At 48.2% G+C, this 25,977-nt stretch overlaps 1 long non-coding RNA gene and 1 pseudogene across 1 annotated transcript in view; one reads left to right on the top strand and one right to left on the bottom strand.

Moving 5' to 3' along the window:
• Nucleotides 1–932: 932 nt before the first annotated feature.
• Nucleotides 933–1,112, bottom strand: LOC134938152 (U2 spliceosomal RNA; annotated as a pseudogene).
• Nucleotides 1,113–19,746: 18,634 nt separating this feature from the next.
• Nucleotides 19,747–25,977, top strand: part of LOC134933340 (uncharacterized) — a 32,387-nt gene continuing 26,156 nt past the window's right edge. Inside the window, exons 1-2 of the long non-coding RNA XR_010179677.1 lie at nt 19,747–20,517; nt 24,499–24,628. This is a non-coding gene — a long non-coding RNA (uncharacterized LOC134933340). The remainder of the gene's footprint in view (nt 20,518–24,498; nt 24,629–25,977) is intronic.

The raw sequence follows: 25,977 nt of genomic DNA, 5'->3' as shown, positions 1-25,977 counted from the left end.
TACTGCATACCGGGAACACAGGAGGAGACAGCACCTCCGCAGAAAAGGGTGCTGAGGCAACTTCAAATGAATGCATAGGACGGAATTCAATTGATTATCTCGCCCGATCTCCTGTCTAAAGTGACGGGAGATCGCAGGGGCGATATTTAATTGAGTCCCATTAGTGCACTGATCTCGCCCATGGAGGTCGGGTTTAGTGCTGGGTGTGATCATGAAAAGTACCATTTGGGCGCCCAAACGGGTAACTTTTCACGCATTTCAGCTTGCCACCCGCCCCCGGGGGTACGAGCTGAAATGCAGGCACCGGCAACCATCGAGCCCAAACGGAGCTAAAAATTAATAGCTCTGTTTGGGTGCCATCTAGTGGCTGAAGACGGGATAAGATTTGAATATCGCCCATAGGTGGTCATTCCGAGTTGTTCGCTCGGTAATTTTCTTCGCATCGGAGCGATTTTCCGCTAACTGCGCATGCGCAATGTTCGCACTGCGACTGCGCCAAGTAAATTTGCTATGTAGTTAGGTATTTTACTCAAGGCATTACGAGGTTTTTTCTTAGTTCTGGTGATCGTAATGTGATTGACAGGAAGTGGGTGTTTCTGGGCGGAAACTGGCCGTTTTATGGGAGTGTTTGAAAAAACGCTACCGTTTCTGGGAAAAACGCGGGAGTGGCTGGAGAAACGGAGGAGTGTCTGGGCGAACGCTGGGTGTGTTTGTGACGTCAAACCAGGAACGACAAGCACTGAACTGATCGCACTGGAAGAGTAAGTCTCGAGCTACTCAGAAACTGCACAGAGAAGTCTTTTCGCAATATTGCAAATCTTTCGTTCGCAATTTTGATAAGCTAAGATTCACTCCCAGTAGGCGGCGGCTTAGCGTGTGCAAAGCTGCTAAAAGCAGCTTGCGAGCGAACAACTCGGAATGAGGGCCATAATGTAAAGTGTACAATGCCTAACCTGTAGTAGGTTCGTGGAGTGGATAGAGCAAGCTCTTCTACCATCTCCATGTTCAAAAAATCTATTTAATATATGGCCCCCAGATAGGGGGCATATCAGATATTAAACTGATAAGAACAGATACTATCCTTGATCTTAGCCAAAAGGCTGAGAATGGCAGGCCTGTCTATAACACCCTCCTAAGGGGCAGATGTATTAACCTGGAGAAGGCATAAGGAAGTGATAAACCAGTGATAAATACAAGGTGATAAACACACCAGCCAATCAACTCCTAACTGTTAATTATATATTAGAGCTGATAGGCTGGTGTGTTTATCACCTTGCATTTATCACTGGTTTATCACTTCCTTATGGTAACTGTGACTAGGAGACTATAGATATCTCCTATTAGACGAGATGTGATTTTACCAGTATTGTAAACAAATGAACAATAACTGGGAACTGAACTCAAGACCTCAGTGCTGTGAGGCAGTAATACCAACCGCCACAATATGTGTGATTTTTGGATGGAGAGGAACAATGGAGTACCCAGAGGAAACCCCTGACAGCCAGAGAGAATATACAGTATAATTCTACACAGTTAGGGCCATGGGGGCACCTATCCTAGGACCTCAGTCTGAGTACAGGGAAGTGTGACTACAACGAGACTCAGGAAGTAGAAACTGATAAGGTAGAGGTGGGTGCAGTAACCCCTCCATGCACACAGAAACACAGCACGGCTTCACAATGTGGTGTAAACCGGAGATGAGGAATACACCAACAGTTGTCAGTCTGGTCTAGTCATCTATCCACCACCTTTCAGGGGTGGTTCCCAGGTAGTTGTGTGCATTTGAAGCCGCGGGGTCCCAGATACTAACCACAGGCAACTTTGGCGTGTCCCCAGAGTCCTATGACTCAGTGGCCAGGGAAACTGGACAGGAACCACAGGCAGCTGTGGCGGATCCCTTCTGACTGGTCCAACCGTTGCAGGCAGACTGCTAGAGCTAGTAGCCCATGTCTGATGCGCAAGTATTGTCAGAACAGAGGCGTAACTAGCATGGGGCGAGCAGGGCACGTGCCCTGGGCGCCGTGACAGCCCCAGCAGAAGGGGGCGCCACTGGCACCTGCACGACCCGCTGCCCCATGTTGCCTGCCGCTGCTAGTCCGCCAGCGCCGCTGTGAGACCTCCAGACGTGGTGTCGTCCTGGGCCCTCCCTCTATTCACTGCACTCGCAGACGCGGCCAGGAGAGTGCAATAAATATAGGGAGGACCCAGAGGGAGGACCCAGGGGCCTAGCGCGAAGTAAGGCCCCCGCCACGGACCTGCCGTCTGCCTCCCGGCCACCGCTGTGAGTGAGCACCAGCCAGTATGCGCAGACACGGAGGGCCCCGGTCCGGACCTGCCACCCGCCCGCTGACAATGATGGAGGGCCCCGGGTAAGCTGCAAGCGTGTAGCAATGGAGGGGTGTGTGTGTGAGTGTTATTGGAGGGGTAAGAGGGCGGGTGTGTGTGCATGCATGCATGTGTCCAGCAATGGAGGGGTGTGTGTGTGTTATTGGAGGGGTAAGGGGGGGGGGGTGTTTGTGTGTGCATGCATGCATGCATGTGTCCAGCAATGGAGGGGTTTGTGTGTTTTGTTGGAGGGGTAAGCAGGGGGGGGGGGTGCATGTGTCTACTGTCTAGCAATGGAGGGGTTTGTGTGTGTGTGTGTTGTTGGAGGGGTAAGCAGGGTGTGTGTGTGTGTGTGTTTGCATGTGTCCAGCAATGAATGGGTGGGTGGGTGTTATTGGAGGGGTAAGAGGGGTGGGGGGGATGCATGTGTCCAGCAATGGAGGGGTGTGTGTGTGTTGTTGGAGGGGTAAGCAGGGGTGTGTGAGCATGTGTCCAGCAATGGAGGGGTTTGTGTGTGTTGTTTGAGGGGTAAGCAGGGGTGTGTGTGTGTGCATGTGTCCAGCAATGGAGGGGTAAGCAGGCATGTATGTATGTTGCTGGAGGGGTAAGCAGGGGTGTGCGTGTGCCTGTTTGTGTGTGTGTACTGCCTGGAGGGGTAAGCAGGAGTGTGCGTGTCACCGCATATCCATGGTGTGTGTGTGTGTGTCTGGCTTGGAGGGGTAAGCAGAAGTGTGTGTACACTTGGAGGGCTAAGCAGGAGTATGCGTGTGTTTCTGTGTGTGTGTGTCCGGCTTGGAGGGGTAAGCAGGAGTATGCGTGTGTTTCTGTGTATTTCTTCTATGTGTGTGGATATTTGTGTGTATGTGTTTTATGTGTAGATATATATATATATATATATATATAATATATTTATTGTATGTAGGTCGAAGTAGCGGCACTTCTCCACAGACCCGGAAGTATATATATTTTTTAATTAGCAGACAGCAGCACCACGTAGGAAGGAGCCCTGGAGGACTCACGAAGACCGGAGGAGGAGGAGCTGAGACATGCGCACCAGCTGAAGAGACGCGAGGGAGCAAGCCGCAGGACCAGGAGAGGACCAACGCCAGGGAGGAGCTGCCTGTGCCTGTCACGAGAGCCGTCGCGCTGAGTGGAGAAGACGCCACAGAAGAGGAGTCCAGCCAGCAGGACCGGGGAAGGACATCCAACCTTCAGTGGAGCGGGACCCTGCAGCAACGGAGGAGACTGACCAGCAACGGGAGCACCGACATCGCGGAGGACACCCGCTTGCCGGAGCAAGGACCCGCAGAAGACATTGGCTGGCTTAAAGAAGATGGTGCAGAACAGCGGGGAGGACGGCGCACTTCAGGATCCTGCAGCAGGAGAGAAGATCCCCCTACAGAGCGCAGCAGACCACACTGAAAAGGGTGCATCCCCGGTGCGGTGCTCTGCATCCCGGGTGGCGCCGAAGACGTGGAGTGTCGGAGGTGGCAGAAGCGCCGCAGCTTGGGGTGAGAAACCGCTGCAACCCTTCCGCTGCTAAACTCTGCAAATAGTCAATTAAGGGGGTAGGCTCCCCTCACCACAGTGCCCCACAGGATTAGTTAATTAAGGGCCCCACAGGATTAGTTAATTGAGGGGGTAGGATCCCCTCACTCTATAATGTGAATTTTGGCTCATACCGTGTGCTATAATGTGAATTTCGGCTCATACCGTGTGCTATAATGTGAATTTCGGCTCATACCGTGTGCTTTAGGGGTATATTCAATTGAAGTCGAAAACTGCCGTCTGTCGAAAAGACGTCAGTTTTTTACTTTTTAAGGTCGAATCGTGATTCGACCTATTCAATATTTTCGACAATTCGGTGAATTTGACTTGTCAAAAAGCACGTGGATCGGCAGAATAGCTGCCAATCCACGTGCTTACGGCCCCCTTTTCGACCATCTCAGTCCGACATCAAAAGATGTTGGACTGAGATGCGGACCCAGAGGAGGAGAGGGGGGAGAGCAGCAGGGAGACGGGGGACTGCCGCGGGCAGCCAGAGGAGATCAGCGCTACAGCACAGCGCTGCAGCAGGATGTCACACAGCCGTGCCGCTCACAGCAGCGTCCACCCAGCTCCAGCAAGCTTGCTGGAGCCGGGTGGACACTGCCGTGAGGTCGGGCGGCTGTGTGACATCCTTCTGCAGCGCTACTGTAGCGCTTACATCCTCTGGCTGCTGGCGGCTGTCCCCCGTGGCTCCCCCCCCTCCTCTCCTCCTCCTGGGTCACTCATCTCAATTCGACTTGAAAAAGTCGAATTGAGATGAGATTTGAATAGGGGTTGTCAGATCCATTCCGACAAATGCATGTCGGAATGGATCTGATTTCATTTGAATATACCCCATAATGTGAATTTTGGCTCATACCGTGTGCTGTAATGTGAAAGAGGCACCAGTACTAGATAGTATAAGGAGACCTACTACATTGAAGGACCGCCCCCTTTTGAGTGACCACGCCCCCTTTTCCGGAGCGCGCGCGCCTTCGGCGCGCACATAATTGCGACCTTCACTATTTCATTCCCTCTTCAACCACTGCACCTACATCTGTACATACACACCCTCATATCTTTATATACAGTGACACCGGTGGTGTGGGCACATACTTTCCTTTTTAGTTTTGTTTTTGGGGAGGGAAGGGGGGGGGGCGCCATTTTTGATCTTGCCCTGGGCTCCAAAAACCCTAGCTACGCCTCTGTGTCAGAAGCACCTGCTTCACGCTACTACTGCAATGTAATCAGACAGCGACCTTCCTTAGCTCCCAGTACATGAGAGAGGAAAACATAGTAATGCGCCTGCAGATGCGTGATACCTGAGAGTGTGTAGTGTAGAAGCAGACAGCATCTAGCCTCATTGCAAGAGTAGGGAAGGCAGAACCCCATCCCAGCTCAGTTGACTCCATAGCCTTCCTGTACAGTGGTAGCCTCTCTAAGCGGTCATCTGAGCAGGAGTGTGAGCAGTATCTCACCTTTACAAAATTCCGCTCCATGGCTCAAACCACCATTGTTTTTCTTTTTATCGGGAAGCGCTCCCTAATAGCACAGCCAATGGATGCAGAGGCAACACACGCGTACAGTTAGCGAGCCTGCGACTCCACAGACAGCCAATCATGGCTGTGTGACAATGTGCAGCGAGAGGAGCAGTAGCTCTGTGTAGCATACATCCAGCCCACTATGTACTGCAAGGAGAAGAGTGGCAGCAGCGTTTTGCAATCTTACAGGAGGAGGAAACGCTGTTGCTGCTGCATGAGAATCAGCTACCCTATTGGGGATGGAGGAACCAGACACTGTGACCAGTCCTTAGCTTATAGTTCCTGCAGCAACTTGAAACCCCCAATGAGGGAAGACACTGCTGAAATGAGGTGTAAGGCAGAAGCTCGGGGAGCGGGAGTTCTAGTGATGGGCTGAGATGCTATCCCTCGCTATCCCTAGAAAGCTCTGCTGCCGGCGCCCGTTTTGGCACTAAATTAAAAACCTACACTGCGCCAAGCGCTCACCCTTTACTGCACCTCCTTTGTCTGTCCTGATAGCCGGGGAGACAGGTGTACTCACCGCTGCCATTCTTGACAGGTGTGTGGTTGGTGAGGAGGATCCGGACACAGCCGCTTGCAGCTGTGGTGGGTCCCCTGAGTAGCAATGTACTAATGGCCAGGGACCTGGACACATACCTCAAGAAGCAATGGTGGGTCCCTCCGGCAGCTCCCTCAGTGCAGGCAGACAGGGGAAAGGGCTGTCTGCCTGTCCTCAATGTTAAAATAAGAATTTACTTACCGATAATTCTATTTCTCGGAGTCCGTAGTGGATGCTGGGGTTCCTGAAAGGACCATGGGGAATAGCGGCTCCGCAGGAGACAGGGCACAAAAGTAAAGCTTTTACAGGTCAGGTGGTGTGTACTGGCTCCTCCCCCTATGACCCTCCTCCAGACTCCAGTTAGGTACTGTGCCCGGACGAGCGTACACAATAAGGGAGGATTTTGAATCCCGGGTAAGACTCATACCAGCCACACCAATCACACCGTACAACTTGTGATCTAAACCCAGTTAACAGTATGATAACAGAGGAGCCTCTGAAAGATGGCTTCCTAAACAATAACCCGAATTAGTTAACAATAACTATGTACAAGTATTGCAGATAATCCGCACTTGGGATGGGCGCCCAGCATCCACTACGGACTCCGAGAAATAGAATTATCGGTAAGTAAATTCTTATTTTCTCTATCGTCCTAAGTGGATGCTGGGGTTCCTGAAAGGACCATGGGGATTATACCAAAGCTCCCAAACGGGCGGGAGAGTGCGGATGACTCTGCAGCACCGAATGAGAGAACTCCAGGTCCTCCTTTGCCAGGGTATCAAATTTGTAAAAATTTACAAACGTGTTCTCCCCTGACCACGTAGCTGCTCGGCAGAGTTGTAATGCCGAGACCCCTCGGGCAGCCGCCCAAGATGAGCCCACCTTCCTTGCGGAATGGGCCTTAACAGATTTAGGCTGTGGCAGGCCTGCCACAGAATGTACAAGTTGAATTTTGTTACAAATCCAACGAGCAATCGACTGCTTAGAAGCAGGTGCACCCAACTTGTTGGGTGCATACAGTATAAACAGCGAGTCAGATTTTCTGACTCCAGCCGTCCTTTAAATGTATATTTTTAAGGCTCTGACAACGTCCAACAACTTGGAGTCCTTCAAGTCGTCTGTAGCCGCAGGCACTACAATAGGCTGGTTCAGGTGAAACCCTGATACCACCTTAGGGAGAAAATGCGGACGCGTCCGCAGCTCTGCCCTATGTCGAATGGAAAATTAAATAAGGGCTTTTATAAAACAAAGCCGCCAGTTCAGATACTCTCCCGGCCGAAGCCAGGGCCAGTAACATAGTCACTTTCCATGTGAGATATTTCAAATCCACATTCTTTAGTGGTTCAAACCAATTGGATTTGAGGAAATCTAAAACTACATTTAGATCCCACGGTGCCACCTTAGGCACCACAGGAGGCTGTATATGCAGTACTCCTTTGATAAAAATCTGGACCTCAGGGACTGAGGCCAATTCTTTTTGGAAGAATATTGATAGGGCCGAAATTTGAACCTTAATAGATCCCAATTTGAGACCCATAGACAATCCTGATTGCAGGAAATGTAGGAAAACGACCCAGTTGAAATTCCTCCATCGGAGCACTCCGCTGCTCGCACCACGCAACATATTTTCGCCAAATACGGCGATAATGCTTCGCGGTGACTTCCTTCCTTGCCTTTATCAAGGTAGGAATGACTTCTTCTGGAATGCCTTTTCCTTTTAGGATCTGGCATTCAAACGCCATGCCGTCAAACGCAGCCGCGGTAAGTCTTGAAAAAGACAAGGACCCTGCTGAAGCAGGTCCCTTCTCAGAAGTAGAGGCCACGGATCGTCCGTGACCATCTCTTGAAGTTCCGGGTACCAAGTCCTTCTTGGCCAATCCGGAGCCACTAGTCTTACTCCTCTTTGCCGTATAATCCTCAATACCTTTGGTATGAGAGGCAGAGGAGGAAACACATATACGGACTGGTACACCCAAGGTGTTACCAACGCGTCCACAGCTATTGCCTGCGGATCTCTTGACCTGGCGCAATAACTGTCCAGTGTCTTGTTGAGGCGAGACGCCATCATGTCCACCATTGGTTTTACCCAACGGTTTAATAGCATGTGGAAAACTTCTGGATGAAGTACCCACTCTCCCGGGTGAAGGTCGTGTCTGCTGAGGAAGTCTGCTTCCCAGTTGTCCACGCCCGGGATGAATACTGCTGACAGTGCTATCACGTGATTCTCCGCCCAGCGAAGGATCCTGGCAGCTTCTGCCATTCTGTTTCTTGTGCCGCCCTGTCTGTTTACATGGGCGACTGCCGTGATGTTGTCCGACTGGATCAACACCGGTCTTCCTTGAAGCAGAGGTTCCGCCTGGCTTAGAGCATTGTAGATTGCTCTTAGTTCCAGAATGCTTATGTGAAGAGACTTTTTCAGGCTCGACCACACTCCCTGGAAATTTCTTCCCTGTGTGACTGCTCCCCAGCCTCTCAGGCTGGCATCCGTGGTCACCAGGATCCAATCCTGCATGCCGAATCTGCGGCCCTCCAATAGATGAGCCTCCTGCAACCACCACAGAAGGGATACCCTTGTCCTCAGCGACAGGGTTATCCGCAGGTGCATCTGAAGATGCGACCCTGACCATTTGTCCAACAGATCCCTTTGCATGGAATCTGCCGAAAGGGATTGCTTCGTAAGAAGCTACCATTTTTTCCCAGGACTCTTGTGCATTGATGTACAGACACCTTTCCTGGTTTTAGGAGGTTCCTGACCAGGTCAGATAACTCCTTGGCTTTTTCTTCGGGAAGAAAAACCTTTTTCTGAACTGTGTCCAGAATCATCCCCAGGAACAGCAGACGAGTTGTCGGCATTAATTGGGATTTTGGAATATTCAGAATCCATCCGTGCTGCTTTAGCACCTCTTGAGATAGTGCTAAACCCATCTCTAGCTGTTCTCTGGACCTTGTCCTTATTAGGAGATCGTCCAAGTATGGGATAATTAATACGCCTTTTCTTCGAAGAAGAAATATTATCTCGGCCATTACCTTTGTAAAGACCCGAGGTGCCGTGGACAAACCAAACGGCAGCGTCTGAAACTGATAGTGACAGTTTTGTACAACGAACCTGAGGTACCCCTGGTGTGAGGGGTAATTGGAACGTGGAGATACGCATCCTTGATGTCCAAGGATACCATAAAGTCCCCTTCTTCCAGGTTCGCTATCACTGCTCTGAGTGACTCCATCTTGAACTTGAACTTCTTTATGTACAGGTTCAAGGACTTCAGATTTAGAATAGGCCTTACCGAGCCATCCGGCTTCGGTACCACAAAAAGAGTGGAATAATACCCCTTCCCTTGTTGTAGAAGAGGTACCTTGACTATCACCTGCTGAGAATACAGCTTGTGAATGGCTTCCAAAACCGTCTCCCTTTCTGAGGGGGACGTTGGTAAAGCCGACTTCAGGAAACGGCGAGGTGGCTCTGTCTCTAATTTCAACCTGTACCCCTGAGATATTATCTGCAGGATCCAGGGATTTACCTGCGAGTGAGCCCACTGCGCGCTGTAATTTTTGAGACGACCGCCTACCGCCCCCAAGTCCGCTTGCGAAGCCCCAGCGTCATGCTGAGGCTTTTGTAGAAGCCGGGGAGGGCTTCTGTTCCTGGGAAGGAGCTGCCTGTTGCTGTCTCTTCCCTCGTCCTCTGCCTCGTGGCAGATATGAATAGCCCTTTGCTCTCTTATTTTTAAAGGAACGAAAAGGCTGCTGTTGAAAAGTCGGTGCCTTTTTCTGTTGGGGAGTGACTTGAGGTAGAAAGGTGGATTTCCCGGCCGTAGCCGTGGCCACCAAAGCCGATAGACCGACCCCAAATAACTCCTCTACGCATCGCCTGTCCACTGTCGTGTCCATAAAGCTCTTCTGGCCAAAATGGACATAGCACTTACCCGTGATGCCAGTGTGCAGATATCTCTCTGTGCATCACGCATATAAAGAAATGCATCCTTTATTTGTTCTAACGACAGTAAAATATTGTCCCCGTCCAGGGTATCAATATTTTCGATCAGGGACTCTGACCAAACTACCCCAGCACTGCACATCCAGGCAGTCGCAATAGCTGGTCGTAGTATAACACCTGCATGTGTGTATATACCTTTTTGGATATTTTCCATCCTCCTATCTGATGGATCTTTAAGTGCGGCCGTCTCAGGAGAGGGTAACGCCACTTGTTTTGATAAGCGTGTTAGCGCTTTGTCCACCCTAGGAGGTGTTTCCCAGCGCTCCCTAACCTCTGGCGGGAAAGGGTATAAAGCCAATAACTTCTTTGAAATTAGCAGTTTTTTATCGGGGCACCCCACGCTTCATCACACACGTCATTTAATTCTTCTGATTCGGTAAAAACTACTGGTAGTTTTTTCACACCCCACATAATACCCTGTTTAGTGGTACCTGTAGTATCAGCTAAATGTAACATCTCCTTTATTGCCAAAATCATATAACGTGTGGCCCTACTGGAAAATACGGTTGATTCGTCACCATTACCACCGGAATCAGTGCCTGTGTCTGGGTCTGTGTCGACCGACTGAGGCAAGGGGCGTTTTACAGCCCCCTGACGGTGTTTGAGGCGCCTGGACAGGCACTAATTGAGTGTCCGGCCGCCTCATGTCGGCAAACGACTGCTTAAGCGAGTTGACGCTATCCCGTAATTCCACAAATAAAGGCATCCATTCTGGTGTCGACCCCCTAGGAGGTGACATCCTCATATTTGGCAATTGCTCCGCCTCCACACCAATAACGTCCTCATACATGTCGACACACACGTACCGACACACAGCAGACACACAGGGAATGCTCTATACGAAGACAGGACCCACTAGCCCTTTGGGGAGACAGAGGGAGAGTCTGCCAGCACACACCAAAAAGCGCTATATATGACAGGGATAGCCTTATGATTAAGTGCTCCCTTATAGCTGCTTTTATATTGATATCTTGCCATTTATTTTGCCCCCCCTCTCTGTTATACCCTGTTTCTGTAGTGCAGTGCAGGGGAGAGACCTGGGAGCCTTCCTGACCAGCGGAGCTGTGACAGAAAATGGCGCCGTGTGCTGAGGAGATAGGCCCCGCCCCTTTTCCGGCGGGCTCGTCTCCCGCTATTTAGTACATTTAGGCAGGGGTAAATATCTCCATATAGCCTCTGGGGCTATATGTGAGGTATTTTTAGCCTTTTTAAAGGTTTTCATTTGCCTCCCAGGGCGCCCCCCTCCCAGCGCCCTGCACCCTCAGTGACTGCCGTGTGAAGTGTGCTGAGAGGAAAATGGCGCACAGCTGCAGTGCTGTGCGCTACCTTAAGAAGACTGCAGGAGTCTTCAGCCGCCGATTCTGGACCTCTTCTTGCTTCAGCATCTGTGAGGGGGCCGGCGGCGTGGCTCCGGTGACCATCCAGGCTGTACCTGTGATCGTCCCTCTGGAGCTTCATGTCCAGTAGCCAAGAAGCCAATCCATCCTGCACGCAGGTGAGTTCACTTCTTCTCCCCTCTGTCCCTCGTTGCAGTGATCCTGTTGCCAGCAGGAATCACTGTAAAATAAAAAAAACCTAAGCTAAACTCTCTAAGCAGCTCTTTATGAGAGCCACCTAGAATTGCACCCTTCTCGGCCGGGCACAAAAATCTAACTGGAGTCTGGAGGAGGGTCATAGGGGGAGGAGCCAGTACACACCACCTGACCTGTAAAAGCTTTACTTTTGTGCCCTGTCTCCTGCGGAGCCGCTATTCCCCATGGTCCTTTCAGGAACCCCAGCATCCACTTAGGACGATAGAGAAAAAATAAATAAATTATAAAATAAACTATTGGAGCTAAGCCCAGGGATGTCCGGCTCCCTCGGGCACATTTCTAAAATAGAAGGGTTGGGAGGGGCAGAGCGGGGAAGGAGACAGTCACACTTCAAAATTTAAAGTGCCGGCTCCTCTAAATCTCCCATATATACTCCTGTCTTAGCTTCAGTGTCCCCTAGTAAATGAAGGAGAAATAAATAAAATAAATAAAATGCCTTGTTTTGAATTACATTTCAGAATATAAGAAACCCCTTTGTATATCATTCTCTATCACCTGTATACCCTTATAGACAGGATCCAGAAACCAACATTCTATACTACATCTATACCAGCGGTAGCCAACCCTGGTCCTCGAGAGCTACCAACAGTTCACATTTTCCAGGTCTCCTCACAGAATCACAAGTGAAGTAATTAGCTCCAACTGTGGATCTTTTAAAATGTGCACCTGCTAGGTGAGCTGGAAAACGTGAACTGTTGGTAGCTCTCGAGGACCAGGGTTGGCTACCACTGCTCTATACCTTTCCAGACAGGATCCAGAAACCAACATTGTATACTACTTCTATACTGCTACATATAGGATCCAGGAACCAACATCCTATACTATCCCTGTACCCTTACAAATAGGATCCAGGAACCAACATTCTATATCCTTACAGGTATAATCCAGAAACCAACATTATATACCCTTACAGATAGGATGCAGAAACCAACATTCTATACCACCTCTATAACCTTACAGATAGGATCCAGAAACCAACATTATATACCACCTCTATACCCTTACAGGTATGATCCAGAAACCAACATTTTATACCCTTACAGATAGGATCCAGAAACCAACATTCTATACCACCTCTATACCCTTAAGGGCCCTACACACCTAGCGACCCGCCGCCGAGGTACCCGACAGTCGATACGGCAGACGGGTGACCCGGCGGCAGGGGGGAGTGAAGTTTCTTCACTCCCCCCGTCACCCGGCTCCATAGCACTGCATGCTAATATGGACGAGATTGTCCATATCGTCCTGCATGTTTAAACGAGCCGGGCACCAGCAATGAACGAGTGCGGGGCCGCGCATCGTTCATCGCTGGTGCCTACACACTGAAAGATACATATATAGATACATCGTTCATATCTTTCACTGGTATCGACCAGTGTGTAGGGCCCATTACAGATAGATTGAAGAAACCAACAGTCTATACAACCTATATATCCTTACAGATAGGATCCAGAAAACAAAATCTTTAAATATAGTTGCTCTTACTCGGCCCTGTTGGTAAAACGGCGTATCAAATATACATATTTCTTCTGCCCTCAATAAGGTGTATCAGAAACTCAGAGTACCCAACATAAAGGAGCGGAAAAAATAAGACAATACTAGCCTATTATTCTTTTAAAACAATGGTGTTTAACTTGTAAATACATTTTCAAGACACAGAAAAAGAACCAGCATAAAACAAAATTCCCTGGAATGTTCATCTAACCCAGTGGTTGCCGGGGAAATTGCAGAGGTGCCCTGGGTTGGTGGTCCAGGACCAATTAAAATTGCTTATGGTCAATGTAATAAGCAAAACCACTGCTTTAGGTTTCCATCGTAAAATATGTGGACAAACAAAAGTGAATTCTGTCCCTCACCACATAAGTGAACCAAAGAATGACATATAAAACACAATTTACTTCATTTAAAATGTTTTTCTGAATTTCACAATAAGAAATGTTGGGGCTCGGGGTGCCACTGATAACAAAATTCTGATACTCTAGGCCACCGCGATTAAAAAAAGTGTAGGAACCACTGATCCAGGCCAACTCCGTTTCCTCCTAGATACTGTACCAGAAGCCAGAAGTCATATCACAAACGCCAATAGTTCCAAACTCCCCTGCTGGTGCTTCTATTTCTGATTTCTGCAGCTGGCCAGATGACAACTTTGTAACCATGTGAGGTATTCAGTATGGCAATACTTTTTTCAAGTGGATACCACGGAGTACAGCGTGTCTGGTTTAAAAAGGGAGTTCCACATCCAGAAGTTGGTAAAACTGTAAGTTCATGTGTTCCAGGAAGAAGGTGATCAATGTCTTCCACCATCATGGGAGTCTTACAAGAGACAGGAAATAAAGATCATTGGGGCAGATTTATGAAGCCTGGTGAAGTGATAAAGTGGAAGGTGATAGCGCACCAGCCAATCAACTCTTTACTTCCATGTCACAAGCTGGGTTTGAAAAATGACAGTTAGGAGCTGATTGGCTGGTCCTTTATCACCTTCCATTTTATCACTTCACCAGGCTTAATAAATCTGCCCCTGAGTATCATAAAAACATGACATATACAAACATTCTAGACACTGTCTATTTATTCCCCTTTCACACTGCCAATGCCAGATCCCACCCGGGAATTGGAAACGGGTCCTTCCTGGGTGGGATCCGGCATTGGCCGCTGCTGCAGGCTTCCCCGACCCGGCAATATGCCGGGCAGGTTGCCATAGCAGCGGGGGGCGGAGCCGGGAGATTAGATCATCTCTGCGCCGCCTCTCCCTGCTGTTGCAAACGGGTCCCAGGACGCATCGACCCGGGAGCCCGTTTACGCAGCCACTGACCCGGTATTCAACCCGGGTATAACACTACTTTATTCCCGGGTTGAATTGCCGGGTCAAGCATCCCGAGATTTCGGCTATGCCCCTTTCACACCGCACGCTGACCCTGCCGGGTCGGTACCGGGTTACTTGTGCAGTGTAGAAACCAGGGGGATTTTTGGGATGTTTGAAATGTGCGCAGGGCAGCTTTAACAAGTGTAAATTGTCTAATGGGATGCCACCACACCCCACAAAAACAGAAATTCAATACAGAAGGAAGACAGTTTTTTCTCAGTATAAGCGCCCAGTATGGATATCAAATGAAAATAAAATATACGTCCCTTAAGGGTAGTCAAAATGGAGATCCTCAGTAGTTCAGCGAAAGTTCTCAGTTGATGTAATTTAGTGTCCAGTCATTGTTACATGGAAAAAATAGAACATACAATGTGTACTATTGTTTCTTAAATGGTATTCAAAGAAAGTCCTTTTATCCCATCAGCATAATAGGAAAGCAGTGACATGAATAAGGGGTCTGTGTAGAGTGCGTACCCCAACTCACACTGGGAAGAACGAATGTGTGCACATAAAGGTTTCTTTTTAAAACTCTTCACCCTTTCTGTGTGTCTTCCACCAAAAAGTATGCATAGATGAGCATACCTAAACTCACTTAAAAGTGAAGATGCGACAAGTGTATAAAGGTGTCTTTCACATATACTTCTATGTCAAAATAAAGATGCGTACCACACTCACAGAATGAAGTGTGGAGATATTCCTATCAAGGTATCTTTTGGATCCCCAGATGTTTCGGACCTCAAGATGCCAGTGCGTATTTGGACAGTTATAAATCCAAAAAGACAAAAATGGTGCCAATCAATCCATTTTAAAAAAAAGGTTTTAATTGATACAAAATCCCATAGCCGGGAGAAGGGTACATACAAATAAAAACACTCCACAAAAGGAGAATAAAAATATGGAAGCTAGAATTTGCAGACACAAAAACGATTTTTTCTAAAAAATCTTGTATTCTTGAGGAAGGCTCCCGCTGAGCCGAAACGTGTCGACAACTTTGGGCACTGTGAAACTCCTAAAAACCAGCCTTCAAGGTATTTTTATCACTTGATGCATCTTATACGGAATACAAGATTTTTTAGAAAAAAACGTTTTTGTGTCTGCAAATTCTAGCTTCCATATTTTTATTCTCCTTTTGTGGAGTGTTTTTATTTGTATGTACCCTTCTCCCGGCTATGGGATTTTGTATCAATTAAAACCTTTTTTTAAAAATGGATTGATTGGCACCATTTTTGTCTTTTTGGATTTATAACTGTCCAAATACGCACTGGCATCTTGAGGTCCGAAACATCTGGGGATCCAAAAGATACCTTGATAGGAATATCTCCACACTTCATTCTGTGAGTGTGGTACGCATCTTTATTTTGACATAGAAGTATATGTGAAAGACACCTTTATACACTTGTCGCATCTTCACTTTTAAGTGAGTTTAGGTATGCTCATCTATGCATACTTTTTGGTGGAAGACACACAGAAAGGGTGAAGAGTTTTAAAAAGAAACCTTTATGTGCACACATTCGTTCTTCCCAGTGTGAGTTGGGGTACGCACTCTACACAGACCCCTTATTCATGTCACTGCTTTCCTATTATGCTGATGGGATAAAAGGACTTTCTTTGAATACCATTTAAGAAACAATAGTACACATTGTATGTTCTGTTTTTTTCCATGTAACAATGACTGGACACTAAATTACATCAACTGAGAACTTTCGCTGAACTACTGAGGATCTCCATTTTGACTACCCTTAAGGGACGTATATTTTATTTTCATTTGATATCCATACTGGGCGCTTATACTGAGAAAAAACTGTCTTCCTTCTGTATTGAATACTTGTGCAGTGTGAAGGGGTATTACAGTAAGTAATTTTATATCATGTTCCACAAAAACCATTTACCTTCCAATAAGGCCATTTGGCAAAAATAAATAAATAAATAATAATAATTTTAAACAAAAAATCCACTTTATTTTCAATTAGGCCCGTTTCCCACCCCACCACAAAAATGACAACAGTGTGTCCCCATCATTACATTAGACTGCCCAGTCCCCCTCACTATATCATGATACAGCCTGATTCTCCACCGTCACAGCATGACACCAGCCTTAGTATGGGCCCTCACCACATCATTACACCAACCGCAGCCTGGGCCTCCGCTACATCATGACACCAGCCTCAACCCGGGCCCCCACCACATCATGACACCAGCAGCAGCCTGGGACCCCACCACATCATGACACCAGCCTCAGACCGGGCCCCCACCACATCATGACACCAGCCGCAGCCTGTGCCCCCACATCATGACACCAGCCTCAGCCCGAACCCCCACCACATTATGACACCAGCCTCAGCCTGGGCCTCCACCACATCATTACACCAGCCTCAGACTAGGCCCCCACCACTTCATGACATCAGCCGCATCCTGGGCCTCCACCACATCATGACACCGGCCTCAGCCCGGGCCCCCACCACATCATGACAACAGCCTCAGCCTGGGCCCCCACCACATCATTACACAAGCCTGGTTCTGGTATGAATGGTCGACCATGTTACGGTCGACATTCATTAGGTCGACCACTATTGGTCGACATAGACATGGCCGACATGCACTAATAGTCAACACCTGGAAATGGTCGACACGGGACAGGTCTACACATGAAAAGGTCGACACGGATTTTGTAACTGTTTTTGGTGTCATTTTTTCCGTAACATGACCAGGAACCCCAATTAGTAGACAGCGTCCCCTTGCATGGCTCGCTTCACTCGCCATGCTGCGGGCAAGGTGCCTCGTTGAGCTCGGCACAGGTTACCCGTTCCCAATCGTAGTCCACATGGATGGTAAAGTATGAAAAAGTAAAAAATCTATTTTCTTTATAAAAGCCATGTCGACCTTTTCATGTGTTGACCAGTTTCATGTGCCCACCATTTGTTCATGTCCACCATGTCCATGTCTATCAATAGTGGTCGACCTAATGACTGTCGACCTTAACATGGTCGACCATCCAAACGGATACCCCTTAGCCTGGGCCCCCACCACAGCATGACACCAGCCACAGTCTGGGCCCCCACCACATCATGACACCAGTTTGCCCCCCTCTCCGATCATTACATAGCCTCAGCCTGGTCGTCCTCCACTGTATCATAACACCACACAGGACAAACCATCAGTAATTACATAGAAGGTCCGACGCCTGTACAAGCACCATATCCGACACTGCCCCGCAGCATCACCACGGTTGTGTCTATTTCCTAGTGGGCTAAGGGACATTTGACCCACGTTACACACAAGAGAAGGGGAGGAGCAAGCTCGGCAAAGGGTCCAGAAATGGACCCTCGCAGGCTCGCCACGCTTCGGGCACGGTGGCGAGCGAAGTGGAGCGACTCCACCTAATTACTAAAGGTAATAGTTAGTGGCGAGGATGCTGAAAGTAGTATCCTGCTGTCCATGCTCCGCCCCCTGATGTCACAGGTCCCATAGCCCACTAGGATTTAGCATCTACCGCATTGCCACATCTTTTACCGCTGCTAGCGACTAAAGGGCCCTACACATTGCGCGATCCGCCGCTGAGCTGCCCGACGGCGGATACGGCCGATGGGCGACTCGGCGGTGGGGGGGGGGGGGGGCAGTGAAGTTTGTTCACTCCCCCAGTCACCCGGCTCCATAGCAGTGCAGGCAAATATGGACGAGATCGTCCATATTGGCCTGCATGCACACGCGACGGGGCACCAACGATGAACGAGAGCGGGGCCGCGCATCGTTCATCGCTGGTGCCTCCACACTGAAAGATATGAACGGTACCTCGTTCATTAGTGAACGAGATCGTTCATATCTTTCAGTAATATCGCCCAGTGTGTAGAGCCTATAACTCAACCGCCTGGGTAGATGCTAGATCCAAGTTGCCTAAGGGTCCTATGACATCAGGGGGTGGAGCCACGTTACCAGGGAGAGGAGCTAGGCTAGCGGGATAGTTCTTCTACTATCCACGCCACCAACTATTACCTTTAGTAACCTGCCACCGAGCCCAAAGCGTGGCGAGCAATGAGAGCCCGCGACGGAACTTTTCAGGTACCCTGTTCTGGCGTGGCCCCTCCCCCCTGGTGACGTGGCACCACCCCATGGTGACGTCAAAGGTCCCTTACCCCACTCCTATTTACAACCAACCTATAAACCTGAGGCGCAATTCCCCCAGCGGCATCCCGAACAGGAAGAAGGGCGGGGCGTCTTCTGGCCACGCCTACAGGGAACGTCTCGAGCCCTCGCTGTAAGCCACGCCCACCACTGTGCCGCGAGCCGCCTTCTCCTGCCAACGGTTTTCGAATGGCAACGGCTGTATCTGCAGCATCGGCATCTCCCGCTCCCGCCACGGTGATGACACCCCGACATATTCTGCCACTGTGAGGGCCCCGCATCACGGAGCGGATTTACAGCTACGTATCTATGGTCCACTCCCGGGGTTCCTGAGCCGAATCACATCTCCGTACGGTAGTTCTGCCGGCAGAGACTCCGCGGTTGGGGCACGGGTGTAGCTGCGGTGCTGCTGGGAGAGTCCCGCGTGTGCGCGCTGTACACATCTCCCTCCCTGCGTGTTATAGTTGCGGCACGGGTGTATGTAGGGAAATGCTTCAGGTGCCGCACAGCCGCAGAGAGCCGGGCTCGGGCACTGCAGGCAGCCCGGGTACAGGGAAGGTGTTGGGGCTGCTCTGGGTACATATTGCCTGTGGAAGCTGTTTGTGTGCGGGGCAGGGGGCGGATTATATGCAGGACGGACAGCCAGGCCCCGCCCTCCCCCTCCCGAGGTCAGCGCAATTGGGAAGTTTTTTTTTATTGATTAGGCTCCTGTACAGGGTGGAGTGGGAGTGGCTGACAATCGTAGCCCCGCCCCTGCGCTTGCTAAAGGCCGCGAATTTCCGGGTGTATGTAGACGGGACGGGGCCTAATGCCGTTAAATGTCTAGAACCAGCAGTATCCCCCCCCCCCCCCCCCAGTCTCCGAATCACTTCTCTCACTCCCCTTAGCACTCTCCCCCCCCTTCTCTCCCCCCCCCACACTCTGCTTCCATGACACCTTCTCGCTCTCTCTCTGACACCCTTTGTCTCTCTCACGCCTCCCCTCTCTCCCCAGCACTCCCTCTCTCTCCTCCCTCTCCCTCTGAATTTCTCTCTTGCTGTCTCCCCTCTCTCTCCAGTATAAAGCAGATAAAACAGAATAGCTTGTGCGTAGCGTATATCTGTTGCTTGATCTAGTGTTTCCCCCTAGGAATTTTTGAGGACAGGGTGCCAGTCTGTGGGAGCACTTGTGCACGCTGCTGAAAATGGGGCGTGATTATGCAAATTGCGGGGGGGAGGGGGGGCGTCATCACTAAAGGGGGCGTGGGCAGGCGGCTGCATCACTAAAGGGGGAGTGGGCGGCGTTACGCATACACGCTGGGAGAGCAGGAAGCGGGCAGGCTGTTTAGCAGGGCGCCGCAGAAAGGGCAGGGCAGATTTTATCCTTAAAAGATCGGGCACTGCTAAAACAGCTTAGCGTGTACACTAATATCTTATCTGTCCTGCTTGCAATTCACATCAGTGTTATATGCTGGGGTGTAGCTATGCCTTTTGGGACCCAATAGCATAATTCCACGCCATAATTACTCTGGTATGGCTATTATCTGTACGTTATGCTCTTATATTTTACTTGAATGTTTATATACGGTCCATTCCTGTTTACGTATGTGTGAATTTTCCCAGTATGTATAGTTTTCTCCCAATATTTTTGATTATATTTTTAGAGATATATATTTGTATAGATTTATATTTTTTTGTATATAGTGTATATTTTATTTTTCTATTTTATTATATATTTTATATATTATTTTAGATTTATATAGACTGTAAGCTCCTGCGGGGCAGGGACTGATATGGATGACATGTGTTCTATATACAGCACTGCACTTATTTGTGGTACTATATAAAGAAACAATAATAAATATGCATGTATATCAGGAACATATTATCGCGCCTCTAATTTTTTTTTTCAGGTGGACCATCTCCACGATTGAATTGTGAGGTCATCAGCCGCCATCCTTCATCTCTGGGCTTCTGCGCGGTCATCTTTACTACAAAGCATACTCTGAAGATAGAACCGCAGGAATAGTCGACCCAAGACAGGTAATTAATATTATTATTAATTACCGATAGCGCTCAGGCTAGACTTCACTTCTAGACCTGTAGAGGCGTGGTAATATGTTTCTGGTGTACATGGATATTTAATATGTATGTTTTCTAGTAGGTGAAAATTTTCATTTTCACCCACCTTTGTAGAAATTTAAGGAGGCCCCTTAGTGCGAAATCACCCTGCCAAAATGCAACACAGTTTGTGTTTGAGCACTTGTGTGTTAGGACACCTGCAAGGACATATTTATACAACACTGTCGGGGTAGCTTTTCTAAGGCACGATTTATCAAAACTGGCCTTGATGGTGACCTTGATAAACTGTGTCTTATTGGGGTGTGGCCTGGATGGACATGGAGTAAGACGTAAGTCTTACTGCTTTCCAGCCCGATAACTCTCTTTACCTATCCTGTGGCCACCAAAAGACTCATCCATATTTTTTTTTTTGTACAAGCGTGTCTCTACCTGCCACTCTGTACTGACCAAAGGGTCTCCTCCAGCTCCAGACTGCTGGTCGCCATCTTTCCGGGCTCTTCTGCTCAGGCTTGGACTGGGCTGTGTATGGGTATTTAGGGTAATCCCTGGTGGGCCCATGAAATTCATAGCCACGTCCTCTGCCGCTGGAGGGCGATGCCTAGTTGAGGTCTCCGGAGTGGTTTATTATAGCAGGCTGCACAGTGCAGCTGCTTGCCGGGCAGTCATCGGGCCGTTGACTGAGCCGGCTGATGGCTGTGGATGGTGGAATCAGACTCTGTACGGCCAATCACCCCACTTGCACTGGGCTGTCCGGCCTTATGTGTGTGTGTGTGTGTGTGTGTGTGTGTATATACATGTACAGGTTGAGTATCCCTTATCCAAAATGCTTGGGACCAGAAGTATTTTGGATATCAGATTTTTCCGTATTTTGGAATAATTGCATACCATAATGAGATATCATGGCGATGGGACCTAAGTCTAAGCACAGAATGCATTTATGTTTCATATACAACTTATACACACAGCCTGAAGGTCATTTTAGCCAATATTTTTAATAACTTTGTGCATTAAACAAAGTGTGTGTACATTCACACAATTCATTTATGTTTCATATACACCTTATACACACAGCCTGAAGGTCATTTAATACAATATTTTTAATAACTTTGTGTATTAAACAAAGTTTGTGTACATTAAGCCATCAGAAAACAAAGGTTTCACTATCTCACTCTCACTCAAAAAAGTCCGTATTTCAGAATATTCCGTATTTCGGAATATTTGGATATGGGATACTCAACCTGTATATATATATGTGTGTGTACTATTTATGTATATGTATACTATGTATACAGTGTATATGTTTATGTATACTATGTATGTGTATACTATGTATTGTTATGTATACTATGTATATGTAAGTTACATTCAGCATTTCAGTTGCGATGTCATGTCACATCTCAACATGCCTTGCCACAGTTTTGCTATTAGAGCAAGCTGTAATTGTAGCACGGCATACTGGGATGTTCAGTTCCATAGCATCTGGAGTCTTGGACATTGCCTACGCCTGCTGTATATGTATGTATGTATACTGAGTCTGTGCACATATACAGATGGAGCCGCGCTCATCTGAGGCGGCTCCATCGCAGGCCTGCACTCCCGGCATGACTAGGTGATCTGTCCGCCTAGCCCCGCCGGAGTGCACAGAGACACTCTCCCATTCTAGTGAATGGGGCGCGTCTCCATCACGGAAGCGCGCTCACCCTGGATGGAGACGCTCTTCCATTCTGGTGAATGGGGTGAGTCTCCGTCATGGATGCGCGGACGGAGACGCTCTAGCGATAGGCACGCCTAGGCACAGACAGAGCCACGATTAGCGTGGCTCCATGTGTACTGTAAGTATGTATATGTACACTATGTATAGGTATGTTTACTATGTTTATGTGCTGGTCACACCCTTTCAGAAGGCCCTTTTCATTGCATTCCCCTGTGAGCCCTTTAGGACTCAGTCCGACACTGCCTCCTCTGACCGCGAAGGTCTCTCTGGGTGTTTGGTCCCCCCTGAAGGTGGACAGTCTCCCCCTGGGTCCTGCAGTTGCCTGTGCCAGTGTTGCTCTTGATCCCCCGTGGTGCCGTGTCGCTGCACGATTCTCCTGCAAGCCGCAGCCTTCTTGGATCCTGAGCTCTGCTCCAGAGCGATTCCGTGTGCTGTGCCGGGTATCTTTGCTCCGCTGAGCTGCTGGCTTGAGGGATATCCTCTACCGCCTGGCGGCTCCTGATTGCGGGTTCCTCTATGGTGACTGCTGCTGTCCCATGGCTGCGCTTGAATTGGGGTTCTGTTCTGCTGACCTGCTCCTGCCTGCTGGTCGCTTCTCTGCTGCTGGGGTCTTCTGTCTGTTTCCATTTTGAATGCCGTATAATGTGGGTATTTCAGACCTGATCGCTAGGGTGCGTTTTTTGCATCCCTGCGATCAGGTAGTAGCCGCCTACAGGGGGAGGGGGAAATTGCTGTGCAGGAGAGCTGCACAAACAGAAGTTTGTGCAGTCTCTGCACAGCCCAGGACTTACTCTTCCAGTGCGATGATCGGGGCCGTTGCTGACGTCAGAAACACTCCCTACAAACGCCTGGTCCCTCCTGGGTTTTTCCGGCCACTCCCTGAAAACGGTCAGTTGCCACCCACAAACGGCCTCTTTTCTTGCACATCCCGTCACTGCCCGCTGATCCCCGTCGCTGCGGACCGACGGCCTGCGTATTGCGGTGCATACGCATGTGCAGTTCAGACCTGATCGCAAGGTGTACGAAAACGCAGCCTAGCGATCAGGTCTGAATTAGACCCAATGTGTCTGTGGGGCCCTGGTGACTGCTGTTCCGCTTTCTCACTTCTGTGATACTGGACACCCTGATCTCTCTGAGGTCTGCTGGCGTTAAGCTGTCATTATTTCATTCTCTGTTGATCTAGTCATCCCAGTCTCCGTTTCAGTGCTATTCTGTAGAGTCCTGCTCCTGATACTTACCTGCTGCAGCCTGGTTGTCTTTTGCTTGAACTGTTCACTCGTTCGTCTGTCTCGCTGTCTCTATATTTCCGTCTTCAGTTCAGTGTGACCCTGTGTAGCTCCTGACTATACCTTCAGTCTCCTGTTCCAGTTATCCTATGGATTTTTGCTATCACCTGCTTTGTTGATTTGGTCACCCCAGTCTCCTGTTCAGGGCTACCCTGTGCAACTTTTCTGTTCTCCTACATTGGCTGTTCCTTCTGACCATGCTATGGAACGCTTGGTCTCCAAGCCATTTTCCACTCTTATAACAGACCGATGGCTCGGATAGCTGAATTATCTGTGGCTGTCCGTTTCATGTTAAAATATGCAGAAGATGGGGGATGGGTCTGGTGAGCCATAGTACTGTTTTTCTGTCCCGGAGGACTTTGGTATCACTGTCCCTGACCAGTTGATCTCCTTGGACTCTCACTTAACATACCAGCCCAATCTTCTGGGATGTTTTGGGTCACCTTCGCTGCAATAGCTTTCACCTGGTTGAACGTTTTATGTTCTGTTTTATTTTTATGGTTTTGTATTCTGTTTTGATTTGAGTGCGCATGCGTTGCTATTGGTTTTTCCTTACTCTGGTATGGCTATTATCTGTACGTTATGCTCTTATATTTTACTTGAATGTTTATATACGGTCCATTCCTGTTTACGTATGTGTGAATTTTCCCAGTATGTATAGTTTTCTCCCAATATTTTTGATTATATTTTTAGAGATATATATTTGTATAGATTTATATTTTTTTGTATATAGTGTATATTTTATTTTTCTATTTTATTATATATTTTATATATTATTTTAGATTTATATAGACTGTAAGCTCCTGCGGGGCAGGGACTGATATGGATGACATGTGTTCTATATACAGCACTGCACTTATTTGTGGTACTATGTAAAGAAACAATAATAAATATGCATGTATATCAGGAACATATTATCGCGCCTCTAATTTTTTTTTTCAGGTGGACCATCTCCACGATTGAATTGTGAGGTCATCAGCCGCCATCCTTCATCTCTGGGCTTCTGCGCGGTCATCTTTACTACAAAGCATACTCTGAAGATAGAACCGCAGGAATAGTCGACCCAAGACAGGTAATTAATATTATTATTAATTACCGATAGCGCTCAGGCTAGACTTCACTTCTAGACCTGTAGAGGCGTGGTAATATGTTTCTGGTGTACATGGATATTTAATATGTATGTTTTCTAGTAGGTGAAAATTTTCATTTTCACCCACCTTTGTAGAAATTTAAGGAGCCCCCTTAGTGCGAAATCACCCTGCCAAAATGCAACACAGTTTGTGTTTGAGCACTTGTGTGTTAGGACACCTGCAAGGACATATTTATACAACACTGTGGGGGTAGCTTTTCTAAGGCACGATTTATCAAAACTGGCCTTGATGGTGACCTTGATAAACTGTGTCTTATTGGGGTGTGGCCTGGATGGGCATGGAGTAAGACGTAAGTCTTACTGCTTTCCAGCCCGATAACTCTGTTTACCTATCCTGTGGCCACCAAAAGACTCATCCATATTTTTTTTTATGTACAAGCGTGTGTCTACCTGCCACTCTGTACTGACCAAAGGGTCTCCTCCAGCTCCAGACTGCTGGTCGCCATCTTTCCGGGCTCTTCTGCTCAGGCTTGGACTGGGCTGTGTATGGGTATTTAGGGTAATCCCTGGTGGGCCCATGAAATTCATAGCCACGTCCTCTGCCGCTGGAGGGCGATGCCTAGTTGAGGTCTCCGGAGTGGTTTATTATAGCAGGCTGCACAGTGCAGCTGCTTGCCGGGCAGTCATCGGGCCGTTGACTGAGCCGGCTGATGGCTGTGGATGGTGGAATCAGTCTCTGTACTGCCAATCACCCCACTTGCACTGGGCTGTCCGGCCTTATATGTGTGTGTGTGTGTGTGTGTGTGTGTGTGTGTGTGTGTGTGTGTGTGTGTATACATGTACAGGTTGAGTATCCCTTATCCAAAATGCTTGGGACCAGAAGTATTTTGGATATCAGATTTTTCCGTATTTTGGAATAATTGCATACCATAATGAGATATCATGGCGATGGGACCTAAGTCTAAGCACAGAATGCATTTATGTTTCATATACAACTTATACACACAGCCTGAAGGTCATTTTAGCCAATATTTTTAATAACTTTGTGCATTAAACAAAGTGTGTGTACATTCACACAATTCATTTATGTTTCATATACACCTTATACACACAGCCTGAAGGTCATTTAATACAATATTTTTAATAACTTTGTGTATTAAACAAAGTTTGTGTACATTAAGCCATCAGAAAACAAAGGTTTCACTATCTCACTCTCACTCAAAAAAGTCCGTATTTCAGAATATTCCGTATTTCGGAATATTTGGATATGGGATACTCAACCTGTATATATATATGTGTGTGTACTATTTATGTATATGTATACTATGTAT

This window comes from Pseudophryne corroboree, chromosome 6 (assembly GCF_028390025.1).
Source record: "Pseudophryne corroboree isolate aPseCor3 chromosome 6, aPseCor3.hap2, whole genome shotgun sequence".
Lineage (NCBI taxonomy): Eukaryota > Metazoa > Chordata > Amphibia > Anura > Myobatrachidae > Pseudophryne > Pseudophryne corroboree.
Note: the sequence above shows the minus strand (reverse complement) of the source record. Positions and strands in the feature narration are given on the sequence as shown.